At 30.2% G+C, this 14,913-nt stretch overlaps 1 protein-coding gene and 1 long non-coding RNA gene across 6 annotated transcripts in view; one reads left to right on the top strand and one right to left on the bottom strand.

The window, feature by feature from the left end:
• LOC142231626 (coactosin-like protein) overlaps positions 1-14,913 on the top strand; it is a 73,922-nt gene that overhangs the window by 49,639 nt on the left and 9,370 nt on the right. The gene's annotated exons all lie outside the window — the stretch shown is intronic.
• On the bottom strand, positions 8,955-9,481 carry LOC142229861 (uncharacterized). Its single transcript, XR_012720513.1, has 2 exons — positions 9,431-9,481; positions 8,955-9,357 (listed from the first exon to the last, which is right to left on the bottom strand). It is a non-coding gene; the product is annotated as an uncharacterized LOC142229861 (long non-coding RNA).

Genomic DNA, 14,913 nt, shown 5'->3' with positions numbered 1-14,913 from the left:
TAAGTCGATGATTGAAAATTTAAAAATTTTTAAATAAAACATTAATTGAGACAATTCACTTTTTAATCACATTCGGAAGACTAAGTCAGTTACAGAAAGTGATGAATTTTTTTTAATTTTTTAATTAAAAATGTATTTCAAACAATCAATTGTTAATCCAAATAAAAACCAATTCAGAAAATAATTGAAAATAGTTACATTTCTTAATTAAAAAATTAATTGAGTTTCGCAATCAACATCAATTAAATTTTTAATTGAATCAATTAAAAAATTAATTGAAATTTGCTAATGAAATCAATTAATATTTTAATCAAGAATTTTTTCTATGACCAATTAAAACTGTGATTGATACTATCATTTTCGTGATTGAAGACATTTCAATTAAAAAATTAATTGGATCAATTAATTTCGTGATTGCATCAGAATTTTTTTTTTGTGTGTACAAAAGCTTGGAGATTCGGAAGATTTTTGTATGCATGCACAGAAAAAAAAATTCACGAAAAAATTTCCAATTAAAATTTTAATTGAGTTTTAAAAAATATTCAATTAAACATTTAATTGAATCAACAATTTTTTTAATTGAAACAAAAATCAATCACAAAAATTAATAGTATCAATTAATTTTTTAATTGGACCAATTAATTTTTTAATTGACCTTCAATTAATTTTTTAATTGATACTATCATTTCTGTGATTGAAGACATTTCAATTAAAAAATTAATTGGATCAATTAATTTCGTGATTGAATCAGAAAAAAATTCTTTGTGTGTGGTTAGCATGCCCACCTTGCATACATAAGGTCGTGGGTTCGATTCCTGCTTCGACCGAACAACAAAAAGTTTTTCAGCGGAGGATTACCCACCTCAGTAATGCTGGTGACATTTCTGAGGGTTTCAAAGCTTCTCTAAGTGGTTTCACTGCAATGTGGAACGCCGTTCAGACTCGCCTATAAAAAGGAGGTCCCTTGTCATTGAGCTTAACATAGAATCGGGCAGCACTCAGTGATAAGAGAGAAGTTCACCAATGTGGTATCACAATGGACTGAATAGTCTAAGTGAGCCTGATACATCGGGCTGCCACCTAACCTAACCTAACCTTGGACACGCAATGTACACAATGTTAAGGATAAATTTCTTTAAAATAATGAAATTTAAATTAAAAGAAAGTGTATAATCTTTGCTTCAAGAATTGTTTTCCATAGAGTTAGGACAAGAATGTCTTTGAACTAAGGACAATTTTCCTTAAAATAAAGAAAAACATTCTTGATTTAAAGAAGTCGTATTTAATTTGCTATTTTTAATTTTATTAATCCTAGATTTAAAGCTAGATAGATCCCTGAAAATATCTTTAGAAGCTGTATTTTTGGCTAGCAATACCAAAATCCTTAAGAGAAGGTTAAAGTCATTGGATCCAAGTAAACTTTTTTCTTTAGTATGGTAAAATATTAGAAATGTGCAGAAGATAGATCATTACCTTACACGCCATCTATAATCAGAAAATTATAATACAATGAATTTAAAAAAGGTCAGTTTGCCTTCTCTCCCCTCCCCACAAGAAGTTAAATCTGGAGATCGGTATAAACTAAATACAGTTCGTTGTGGACCTAAAATACAACTAGATTTTCAATTTCAGGAAAACCGGATCAATCTTGCAGTATCTAGAGGCCCAAGAAGTCAAAACGGGAGATAGGTTTTTAGTATGCGACCAATTAGTAATGATGCCCTGATGTGACTTCTTGGGCTCCCAGATATCGAATTTTATGACTTAAATTGGAAATCTAAAATTATTTCATGTCTATAAAAAGGTGTGCCAAAAATGTTATATATCATTCCATGTTTTGTACAGCCCCTATACACTTAAAAAACAGTAAAACCACCAGGGCACTAAAGCCAATATAACTTTATTTGAAGTCATATACGTACCCAGCAAAAAAAGCGTCGCCAAAAAAGTAATGAAAATGTTCTTTTTGGATCCGGAAGTGGTGCAAAATTGACGCAGAAGCGATGAATTTAACATGGGCTTGTCATAGGACGGAAATCCTCCCTTTCAACAGCCGTTTCACTGAATTTGCATCACTTCGTTTGGTGTGATCCGAATTCAATGTTTTTGATGTAAATAAAAAAATTCTGTGATATTTTGTCAAATAAATAATTTTTATAATTTTTTATAATTTTTAATGGATTCTAACGCTTCTCGGAAACGTTTGACCTCAAATATTTTCAAAAATTCACAATTTTTTCAGATTGGATTTAGCATTTTTTTCGACAAAATTTAAACGATTTGTACCATTTTATGAATTCTTACTCAGTTTTTAACCTATTTGAAACAAAACAAGTATATACGGCCGTAAGTTCGGCCAGGCCGAATCTTATGTACCCTCCACCATGGATTGCGTAGGAACTTCTACTAAAGGCTGTCATCCACAATCGAATTACTTGGGTTGCGATAACACTTGTCGATGGCAAGGTATCGTAAAACTTTTTAACACTGTCTTCTAAATTGTAAGTTAGCCCATACGGGGTATATATTAAACAAAAAAAGAAATAAAATGTTGACAAAATTTTGTATAGAAATGAAATTTTGACAAAACTTAGTATAGAAATAAAATGTTGACAAAATTTTCTACAGAAATAAATTTTTTACAAAATTTTCTATAGAAATAAAATTTTGACAAACATTTCTATAGAATAAACTTTTGACAAAACTTTCTATAGAAATGAAATGTTAACAAAACTTTCTATAGTAATAAAATTTGACAAAATTTTCTATGGAAATAAAGTTTTGGTAGATTACAAAATTTTCTATAGAAATAAAATTTTGACAAAATTTTCTATGGAAATAAAATTTTGACAAACATTTGTATAGAAATAAACTTTTGACAAAACTTTCTATAGAAATGAAATTTTGACAAAACTTTCTACAGTAATAAAATTTGACAAAATTTTCTATGGAAATAAAGTTTTGGTAGATTATTTTTGGCGATATGGACCAATTTTTGTGTAATAAGTCATCGGATATATATAACTAAAGACCGATATGGACCATTTTTACATGGCTGTTAGAGGCCATATATTGACAAAATGTACCAAATTTCAACCGTATCGGATGACTTTTGCTCCTCCAAGAGGTTCCGGACGTTAAATCTGGGGACGGTTTATATGGGAACTATATATAATTATGGACCGATATGGACCAATTTTTGCATGGTTGTTAGAGACCATATACGAACACCATGTACTAAATTTCAACTGGATCGGATGAATTTTGCTCTTCCAAGAGGCTCCGGAGGTCAAATCTGGGGGATCGGTTTATATGGGGGCTATATATAATTATGGACCGATATGGACCAATTTTTGCATGGTTATTAGAGGCCGTAAACTAACATCAGGTACCAAATTTCAACCGGATCGGATGAATTTTGCCCCTCCAAGAGGCTCCGGAGGTCAAATCTGGGGATCGGTTTATATGGGGGCTATATATAATTATGGACCGATATGGACCAATTTTTGCATGGTTGTTAAAAACCGTATACTAAGACCACGTACTAAATTTCAACCGGATCGGATGAATTTTGCTCCTCCAAGAGGCTCCGGTGGTCAAATTTGGGGATCGGTTTATATGGGGGCTATATATAATTATGGACCGATATGGACCAATTTTTGCATGGTTGTTAGAGACCGTATACTTAGACCACGTACCAAATTTCAACCGGATCGGATTAATTTTGCTGCTCCGGGAGGCTCCCCAAGCCAAATTTGGGGATCGGTTTATATGGGTGCTATACGTAAACGTGGTCCGATATGGCCCATTTTCAATACCATCCGACCTACATCAATAACAACTACTTGTGCCAAGTTTCAAGTCGATAGCTTGTTTCGTTCGGAAGTTAGCGTGATTTCCACAGACGGACGGACAGCCGGACAGCCGGACAGACGGACAGACGGACAGACGGACGGACGGACAGACGGACAGACGGACGGACGGACGGACGGACATGCTTAGATCGACTCAGAATTTCACCACGACCCAGAATATATATACTTTATGGGGTCTTAGAGCAATATTTCGATGTGTTACAAACGGAATGACAAAGTTAATATACCCCCATCCTATGGTGGAGGGTATAAAAAGTTAAAATTACCCATTAAAAATATGAAAAACGCAAGTTACAAAAAAAACTGAATTAAAAGAACTTCCTGGGTTGTTAAAATAAAGAACATCATTGGGAGTGCATCTTCTGGAAGTGCTTCTAAAGTTGTGCCTTTGGAAGAACTTCCAAATTTTTTTGCTGGGTAATTATGTTTTGGTTAAATTTTTATCCAATATGTGAAACTTTTCTTTTTGTGTGAAACATAAAGATTTACGAAATTCGTAAAATCAGAATTTTTTTAATATTTGTAAAATTTACCACAAATGCCTCTATACACAGAAAAAATAAATCACGAAAATTTTTCCAATTAAAGTCTTAATTGAGTTTTACGAAATATTCAATTAAAAATTTAATGGATTCAACAAATTTTTTAATTGAAACAAAAATTAATCACAAAACTTAATAATTTTTTTATTGATACTAATTTCATTGATATAACGAAACATTTTCATTAATACAATGAATATATTCGTTAATAGCACGATATTCGTTAGTAGTACGTTACGTTGATTAAAAGAAAATTCGTCATAAAGGTGTGTACTATGTTCGTTTTTCGAGTTGAAAATCACTATATTTTCGCGATTAGTTTTCCTGAAATAATCAAAATTAGAAATGAAAACAAACATATTCCCGTAAAGTCATGCCGAAATCTATAGGAACAAGAAATTTCGCATCAATTGAGTTAATTTATCTACTTTATATTGCATTGTTTTAGTAAAGTAACCGCGAAAATTTCAACTCGAAAAGCGAACATAGTACTTACCTTAATAACGAAAAATTTCGCTCTATTAACGAATTTGTTTCATTGGCTCACTTTTAATGGCATATTTCGTTAATATAACGAAACTACATTTGGAATTTAAGACAAATCAAATAAACATTTCGTTGTCCCAATTCTCTATAAACTGAATCGGGGGATCGGTTTAAAAAGCTTTTCAGCGATGGATTATCACAGAGAGCCACTGGTTAACATGTCCTCCTTGGAGACATAGGGTCGTGGGTTCAACCCCAGTTTCGACCAACACCAAAAAGTTATTCTGTGGTACATTATCCGCTCTCAGTAATGCTGGTGTCATTTCTGAGTGTTTCAAAACTTTTGTAAGTGCTTTACGACAAATGGATCAATGCCAGGACCGGTACAGGACTAGATCCTGGTATGTGTGTGGACCGATCCCAGTTCTGGTCAAAACGTAAATGGGAGGGACCGGTCACTTTAACGTGGGTTTGTCGTTGACGAGGTAAATTTACACCTTAGGACACAATTTTTTCCAACGGACACGTCCTGGGACAGTTTAGTAGCACCAACCCATGGACACCTCCTAAGAACCTATTTAATTTTACGCATCTGAATCGCACCAGAAAGGAAATACTATTGAAATATATTAAACAAAGATTTCAATATCAAATAAAATAAATAAAAAAACAAGTAAGTAAAGTAGAAAGTCGGGCGGGGCCGACTATATCATACCCTAAACCACCATTACAGAATTAGTAATCATAAGCATTTGTGGGGTAACATATAGGTCTGGGAGATAAACCGCAGTTACATATTTAAGAAAATTAAGGGGTACATGTCTATGGGTGCTTTGTGTCAATCTGACTATAGCTCATAGTCAATGTTGCCAGGGAAAATGTTCGGTTTACCCTACAAGGACAAAAAATGTTCCCTACTTTCCCATACATTCCCAAACAATTTTCCCTACCATATTTTTCGTTGAATTTAAAAAATTTTACAAAACAAACATGGTTCTAAGTATTTTATTATCTTAAAACATGAATATGCAACGTATACAACTTAGAATATAAATTTGTATTACCACCACGGTTGCCACAGTTGGTAGAATTCTACCCAAATTAGTAACCTTTTTTGTTAAATCTCTATAAAAATAAAATTTTGGAAAAAGTTTCTATAAACAAATTTTTGTGAGAAATTTTTCTATAGAAATAAAATTTTGACAATAAATTCTATAGAAATAAAGTTTTGAGAAAAAATTCCACTGAAATAAAATTTTGAGAAAATTTTTTATAGAAATAATATTTTGAAAAAAATTTCTATAGAAATACAATTTTGACAAAATGTTCTGTAGAAATAAAATGTTGACAAAATTTTCTACAGGAATAAAGTTTACCACACATTATTAAAGATCAAGTCTTGCCGGCTTCTAATTTCCTCCTCTAGAGCCACCAAAATGTAAAAATTATTACAAATTATGTTGAGTGAAAATGTCCTATATTGTGGCCCTACGTCCTTACAAGACGCTAAATATTAGAAAACCCCTACATATAGGGAATTTCCCCTACTTCTAGCAACACTGGCTGTGTTGATATTGCACCTACGGAGTTAGTATGCCACTAATATTGAGCCCATTATTAAATAAAAAAAGAAAAAATCGTTAAATTATTGTGGGTAATAAATCAAAATTTGTAAAAATCGAGCAATATTCTTATGTAAGAGCTACAAGTACGTATAAATACGATCGGCTAGTACATCAAAATTTGAAATTTGAGTAACATTGGTTAATAAATAATGGCCAAATTTGGGAAAATCGAGCGATGCATATATATGGAAGCTATATCTAAATCTGAACCAATTTGCATAATATTTTGCGGGTTTGATTAATACCACAAAAGGTTACCTTGTGCAAGATTTGAGTAAGATCAGTAAAGAAATGAGGCCTGTATGGTCAAACATAAGGTTATTAGGGGCGAATTTTTCAAAATCGGGTGATACATATATGGGAGCTATATCTACATCTGAACCGATTTCGATGAAATTTTGCACATATAGTTAGTAGTATAGAGGACTGGATCTAGCCAACTTTTAGTAAGATCGGTTAATAAATAAGGGTTCTATGGCCAAATTTGGGAAAATCGGGCTATACATATATATGGGAGCTATATCTAAATCTGAACCGATTTCGATGATTTTTTGCACATATAGTAAGTGCTATATAAGACTACATTTATCCAAATTTGGGTCAGATCAGTTGATAAATAAGGGTTTTGTGGCCAAATTTGGGAAAATCGGGCGATACATATATATGGGAGCTATATCTAAATCTGAACCGATTTGGATGAAATTTTGCAGACTTGAAGGGCGATGGAAAAGATTACCTTTTGCCAAATTTGGTGACGATGCGTTTGCAAAAACGCGCAACGTGACCCCATTTGTCGAAATCGGGCGATACATATATATGGGAGCTATATCTAAATTTGATCCGATTTCTTCCAAATTCAATAGCGTTGGTCCTTGTGCCCAAAAAACTCCCTGTACCAAATTTCATCAAAATCGGTTAATAATTGCGACCGGAATCCTGTGAACAACAAATACATGGACAGACGGACGGACGGACGGACACCAAGCGCTAGATCGACTCAGGAGGTGATTCTGAGTCGATCGGTATATATTTTATGGGGTCTAAAATCAATATTTCTGGTAGGCACATTTTTTGGCCGATCAAACTTATTATACCCAAACCACTATGTGGTTTAGGGTATAATAATTTGAAAATTAAAATAAATTGCTACCATTCCTGTGATAGGTTCTTCAATGGGAATTAACACCAATTTTCCGTAGCGTAGTTTCACCACAATGTGAAAGACCGTTCGGAATTGGCTATGAAAGGCAGATCCCTTGTCATTGAGCTAAACATAGAACCGGGCAGCACTTAGTGATTGGGGAGAAGTTCGCCACTGCGGTATCACAATTGACTTAACCCTTTCGCTACCGATATCCACCAGAAAGGACATTCGAAATCGACTCCAAATTCTATTTTCCCACTTAATTTTGATTTATTTCTCGATGTTATTTTAAAGTAGAGGCTTTAATCTAAATAACCTATAAATATATTCCATATTGGTGAGCTCTAAAATACATTTTTATTAACTTCTTTAAGAATAAACGAAAAATACGAAATTTTGAGTCCATCTTTCTACTGTATGTCTCTAGTAAATGGACATTACTACAAAAACTATAGCTGATATTTTTTCGTTTTTTATTTTTTGTATTTTTTCTCACACTTCGATAAATATAAAAGGTCAAATAGCGCTTATTTTCATAGAGCTATTTGGTCACAATTCAAGAATCAAGTTTTCAGAACAAACTCATATAGTTCTCGAAGTAATTGAGGTAGGTCCTCAGAATTAAAATTAAAGTTTGTAAAGGTTTATTCTGGTAGTGAAAGGGTTAAGAGTCTAAATAAGCTACTATACTCAAACTAACTGGACCAATATTCATACAACATTTTTTAAACTTGACCTGCGTGACAGACAGGCGGACACCATTAAATCATCTTAAATTTCTCCCCGATCAAGAATATATGTATTTATATAGTCGGAAATCACTTATTATACCCCCATCACCTTTCAATGGTGGTGGTTAGAAAAATTAAACATCCTACCATACTAAACTAAATTCACATTACTATTGTAATGGCAATAAATCCTTGGCCTCACGACTATATTTTTTCACCAAAATAAATATATAAAATAAGAAAAATTTATTTTTTAACATTTGTTAAAAATAAAAAATTATTTTTATTTACAATATTTTATTCGCTCTGTCTATCTTCACAATGAAAAATAATGAAACACAAAAATTTTGTTTTATATCATATCAACAAGTGATCAGAGAAATATGTTATTTTGCCATATTTCCAATTAATCGCTTAAATAAAATTGAAGGAAAAAAAACAAATCAAACGTAATGAGTTATGGCCTTTTTTGGTACACTTGAACAACTACCACAACAACAACAAGTTCAATGCCATTTTCAAGTTTTCAATTTCAAGGAAAAAAAGTGGTATTCAGATATGTTTTCATTTTATTATTTATTTTATATTTCGGTCTTGGGTTTTGTTTTTATCTTCCTCAGCAGTTAGAGTAGTCCAGTTCAAAGTTACAGACAGACAGAGCGACAGACCAGCCAGCATATGTTTTCAATTGAATTGAGTTGGTTGGATGGAGTTGTGGTGTCGCGCACCACAAGCTTATATATGGCAAATGTCTGGATTTGAAATTTGGGAGGTAATCCACTACGATATGGCGAATATGAGTGGGGGTATTTTTGTTATTTTTGGCACCAACTTCTGATTCATCACAAAACCCTGAGCGCCATAATTATCCACAGCCAATGACTGACGTTCCAATGGAAATTCATTAAATTTCTTTTGGATGCAGCTGTTGTTCTTCGTCGCAAACAGCACTCCCTTTTTAGGAAAATAAAAAGTTTCTTTTATATATAAGAAAAATTACAAATATGTTCTTATCTCCAACACCCACATTTTTATATGACAATTTTGGTGTTTATGACTTAGCATTGCCTGTTTTTTTCGATAACTTTTTTCTCGAAATAGAGATGTCAACTTAACAAAAAGGGCAACTCAGAGTCACTGTCTTATTCGTTAAAATCCCAACTAAAAAAAATATTTATTCATATGAGCATTTTCCCTACGGGAATTGGTGTAAATTGCCACTAACGGACCTGTTACAGGACTGCCACCAGTTCTCCTCTTTCTCTAAAATTTTAAATTTTCATATATTTTATTGCTTTCAATGCTCTCTTAATATTGAAATCTTATTGAATATTATAAAATATAATTATCATAAATATATATAAAACATATTTATCAAAATATCCTAAAGTGTAAATGTACCTCGTCAATGACAAACCCATGCTAAAGTGACCGCTCCCCTCCATACGTTTTGACCAAAACTGAGACTAGTCCATACACGGACGAAAATGACTGTTTTTCATATGATTGGATGTAAAAATTATATGTTTGGCACTCAAATTTTTTAACACAATATTTTTAAGTGTAAGCATATAATGTTCATAAACTAGTTATTGTTGTTTTTGATCTCAGCTTAAAGCCATGCATTGACTAAACTACAAGTGTAGCTTAACCAAAAAAGGAAAAGTTCATAAACTAGCATAACATGTTTGGGACATATATGTTAATATGTTAGAACATATTATGTTTGGGACCAGATGATGCAAACATATATTAATTTAGAAATAGCCTATAAACACATATGTGTTTAGAAAGAGAGACCTAGAGAGTATGCTGCAAGTAAAATAATGGAAGTAACCAATTGGCGCCTTAAAAATATATCCACACAAAGAAAATTTCATTAAAATTTTTTTCTACCAGTGTATGCCCTAAGGTGAAACATAATATGTTTGAACAATAAAACAATATTTTGTTTGGACCAATCCTGAAAATATATATGCTTGAAGCAAAATGTGTTTGGGGCATATGTTACAGAAGCGATTTTTTTGAGGGTGTATACATCAGGGACTATTCTTGTATCGATCCTGGGGTTGATCCATTTCCCGTAGGTTTGTTACCACGGTTGCCACTCGTGCCAAAAAAAAATCTTCCAACATTTGAAGAAAATGTTACCAACAATCTACCAAACTTAAAAAAACGTATTTTGAAGTCAAAATTTTATTTCAATAGAAAATGTTCTCAATATTTTATTTCTATAGAAAATTTTCTCAGAAGTTTATTTCTATAGAAAATATGCTCAAAATTGTATTTTTATAGAAAAATTTCTAAAAATTATATTTCTATAGAATATTTTCTCAAAATTCTATTTCTATAGAAAATTTTCTCAAAATTCTATTTCTATAGAATATTTTCTCAAAATTCTATTTCTATAGAAAATTTGCTCAAAATTCTATTTCTATAGAAAATTGTCTCAAACTTTTATTTCTAGCGAAAATATGCTCAGAATTATATTTTAATAGAAAATTTTCTCAAAATTTTATTTGTAAAGAAAATTTTCTCAAAAGCTTATTTCTTGAGAAAATAGGCTCAGAATTGTATTTCTATAGAAAATTTTCTCAAAATTTTATTTCTATCGAAAATTTTCTCAAAAGTTTATTTCTATAGAAAATATGCTCACAATTGTATTTCTATAGAAAATTTTCTCAAAAGTTTATTTCTATAGAAAATATGCTCAAAAGTTTATTTCTATAGAAAATATGCTCACAATTGTATTTCTATAGAAAAAAAGAAATTTGCTCAAAATTGTATTTCTATAGAAAATTTTCTCAAAATTTTATTTCTATAGAAAATTTTCTCAAGATTGTATTTCTATAGAAAATTTATTTCTAGAAAAGATTTTCTCAAAATTCTGTTTCTATAGAAAATTTTCTCAAATTTTTTTTCTATAGAAAATTTTGTCAAAATTTTATTTCTATAGAAAATTTTCTCAAAGTTTGTATTTCTATAGAAAATTTTCTCAAAATTTTATTTCTAGAAAAGACTTTCTCAAAATTCTGTTTCTATAGAAAATTTTCTCAAAATTATATTTCTGAAGAAAATTTTCTCAAAATTCTATTTCTATAGAAAATGTTCTCAAAATTTTATTTCTAAAGAAAATTTTCTCAAAATTTTAGTTCTTAAGAAAATTTTCTCAAAATTTTATTTCTTAAGAAAATTTTCTCAAAATTTTATTTCTGTAGAAAAGTTTCTCAAAATTATATTTTAATAGAAAATTTTCTTAAAATTCTATTTCTATAAAAAATTTTCTCAAAATTTTATTTCTAAAGAAAATTTTCTTAAAATTCTATTTCTATAGAAAAATTTCTCAACATTTTTGTTCTATAGAAAATTTTCTCAAAAGTTTATTTCTATAGAAAATATGCTCAAAATTGTATTTCTATAGAAAATTTTCTCAAAATTTTTTTTCTATAGAAAATGTTCTCAAATTTGGTTTTTTATACAAAATGTTGTCAAAATTTTATTTCTATAGAAATAGTATATTTCTATAGGAAATTTTCTCAAAATTTTATTTCTATAGACAATTTTCTCAAAATTCTATTTTATAGAGAAAGTTTTCTCAAAATTATATTTTAATAGAAAATTTTCTCAAAATTTTATTTCTAAAGAAAATTTTCTCAAAATTTTATTTCTAAAGAAAATTTTCTCAAAATTTTATTTCTATAGAAAATTTTCTCAAATTCTATTTCTAAGTCTTCCAGTAATGCTGATAACATTTCTCAGTGTTTCAAAAGTTCGCTATGATAGGTATGTACTTAGCTTATTACACAAAATTTCAAAACTTTTCTATGGTAGGCGGTGCGTATGCTAACTATTCTGTAATGAAATATCGAAGGACATACCTGTGATGTACGTACTTAGCTTATTACACAAAATTTCACTTCATTTTCATGTTAATTATACATTCTTTAAAAAAAATAACACCTTTGTGAAGGGTTGGTTTGGACAACTTGACAACCAACTTTTAGACACGTATTAAATTTCTTAATTGTGACATGTAAAACACACATCTTCTACGAAGCATGCTACATGATTATTTCATTATTTGTTAAAAGGAGGGAGTGTTAATTTGTAAAATAAAAAGTTTTACAAAGTTTAACTGCTCAAGTTCGTTACTTCAATGGCAAAGGATTTTAAGGATAATCCTGATTGGCAGTTAAGGTAATGGATGTCCTCATAATTATACTGGTATTATGTACAGTATTTGAAGTTTGGCCTTGTACTGTTTTTGTTTTTTAATTGTGACCATGATGTCATTACCAAGGTAGAAATTGAAATGTATTAAACAAATACAAATTATAGGTATTTCATGCAAAGATTTTATTGGTGCTTTAATAAGTCCTCGTTCTAATACGTAATTTTTAACTAAAGACAACTAATAATTGCCTCTAATAAATTTTCTTGATATTGTCCTAAAATGTTTATTTATTTTTGTGGTATCGGCTTTTGTAATAGAGGTCCCCTCATGTAAGCGGGTACACTCTTTTTTGAGTTGCATTCTAAGAAATTTAAGATAATAATACTTCAATAAAATATTCTAAAGGAATTTGTAAAAAAAAATAACCATAAATAAAAGGAGAAACATAACTTCCTGTATTATGTGAATTCAATTAGAAAAAACATTCAAGCAATGTTAATGTTAACATATTTTGTGTAAACAATAAACAACATCAAATAACTTAATCATGTAATGTCTTATGTGGTTTTTCAGATTCGTGTTTAATGGTTGGAATGCATTTATTACTAACTTAACAAAGAAAACATTTTCCAACACCATGAAATTGAAAACGAAAGTCCAAAAATTAAAAAGAAAACCCTAACAAATAAAATTTAATAACCAAAAATTTTTTTAAAAATAAAATCACCAAAAAAATCAGTCATAAATTCCAAAACTGAAAATCATGCAATATTTTTCTTTTTTTTCATTTTGTGAACAAAGAAAAATGTGACGGTTTTGTCTGGACTGTTTGGATATTTAATTACCGGGCAGGGACCAAATAAACAACTCCAAATAAAGGTGTTGCACACTTAGTTGCCTTTTATACTTGGGAAATTTGTGGTTGTTGTAAAAAACCATAACTTTCGTTGTTTTTGGCCTCCTGTAAGTGATGATTCACAGGCATTTAAGGAAATGCATTTTATATTCGTTTTGTTGCAATAAACAAAACAAAAAACTCCAAAAACGCAAAGTAGTGATCCCCTTATAGGGGCATATGACTTCCCAGAAATTTTTATTAGATATTTTTCAAGATTTGTTTTATTGCTCTATACCAAAAATGGTTTAGAAAATTTATTTATTTTTTATTTTTGTTTAAAAAAATTTTATATGTTGCTTATAGCAACATAGTAGAAATGATAATCAATGAGTAATTCATACTACTATTGAATTATATCGAAATTATACCCATAATTCATTACTCAATGCATGTATACACCCAGAAAAAAGTGCCTTCGAAACTAAAGGAAAAAAATTTCATCAATATAGTTTATCCATTTTATTTCCATTAAGGTAAATTTTTGTGAAAAATAATAAAATTTACTCGTTTCAGTAAAAAAATCCTAAACTGTAAGCAGTTATGAATAGTTCATTAACTAGAATAAGGCATGGAATTTTACTCATACTATTTCCTTCGCTGGGTATAAGAATTTACTACTGAAAAAGAAAATTTTATTCACCGATAACAAAGCATTCGTAAAAATAAACAAAAACCGAACTAAAACCAAGTTTCTTCAAAATTAGTAAAATTTCTTATAAAATGATAATTGCGACTTCCTTTATAATAGAAAGTTTTTCATACATACGAACAACACTTGGCATAGAAAAATATTTTAGTTCATTCGTACTAAGAAGTATTCAATCCTTTCAAAACTTAAGGAAACACACTTGTTAGAATATAGGAAATTTTCCTAAATTTCTATTGTCTTCCTGTAATCGATACCTGTCATCGTAATCGATGTGTTTGCGCGTGGGTGTAATCGATATATTTGTGCGTCGGTTGTTTTTTTAGTGGAATCGCGTTGTTTTGGTATACGGAGAGATTGTTAAAAAATAATATGGTAAAATAATATAATAAATAACAAATAAAATATATAAAATATTTGTTATTTTAAATTAGTGAGAAAAATTTTCGTTTTTTAAATAAATCTATCAATGTTCGTGATAGTGTATAAAGAAAGAAAACGCCAGCAGAATAACAACCCTTTCATTTGTCTTCATTTTGGAATCTTCAATTAGCAGGTAATATTCAGTGACGCTAACCTTTTGCAACAAAAATGTTTTATGATTTTTTATATTTGTAGGTATTGAAATTGTAAAAGGAGGACAAAATCGTTAGGCTGCAACTTATTAAAAGTGAAAAGTACAAGAAGAAGAAAAAGTGCGTTTTACAGTTGATAATATCACACGGAAATTGGAAATAGTGGAATAATAAACTAATATTTCAAAGAGATTCGATGCTGTTGATTCTTAATAAA

The sequence above is a fragment of the Haematobia irritans genome, chromosome 3, assembly GCF_050003625.1.
Source record: "Haematobia irritans isolate KBUSLIRL chromosome 3, ASM5000362v1, whole genome shotgun sequence".
NCBI lineage: Eukaryota > Metazoa > Arthropoda > Insecta > Diptera > Muscidae > Haematobia > Haematobia irritans.
Note: the sequence above shows the minus strand (reverse complement) of the source record. Positions and strands in the feature narration are given on the sequence as shown.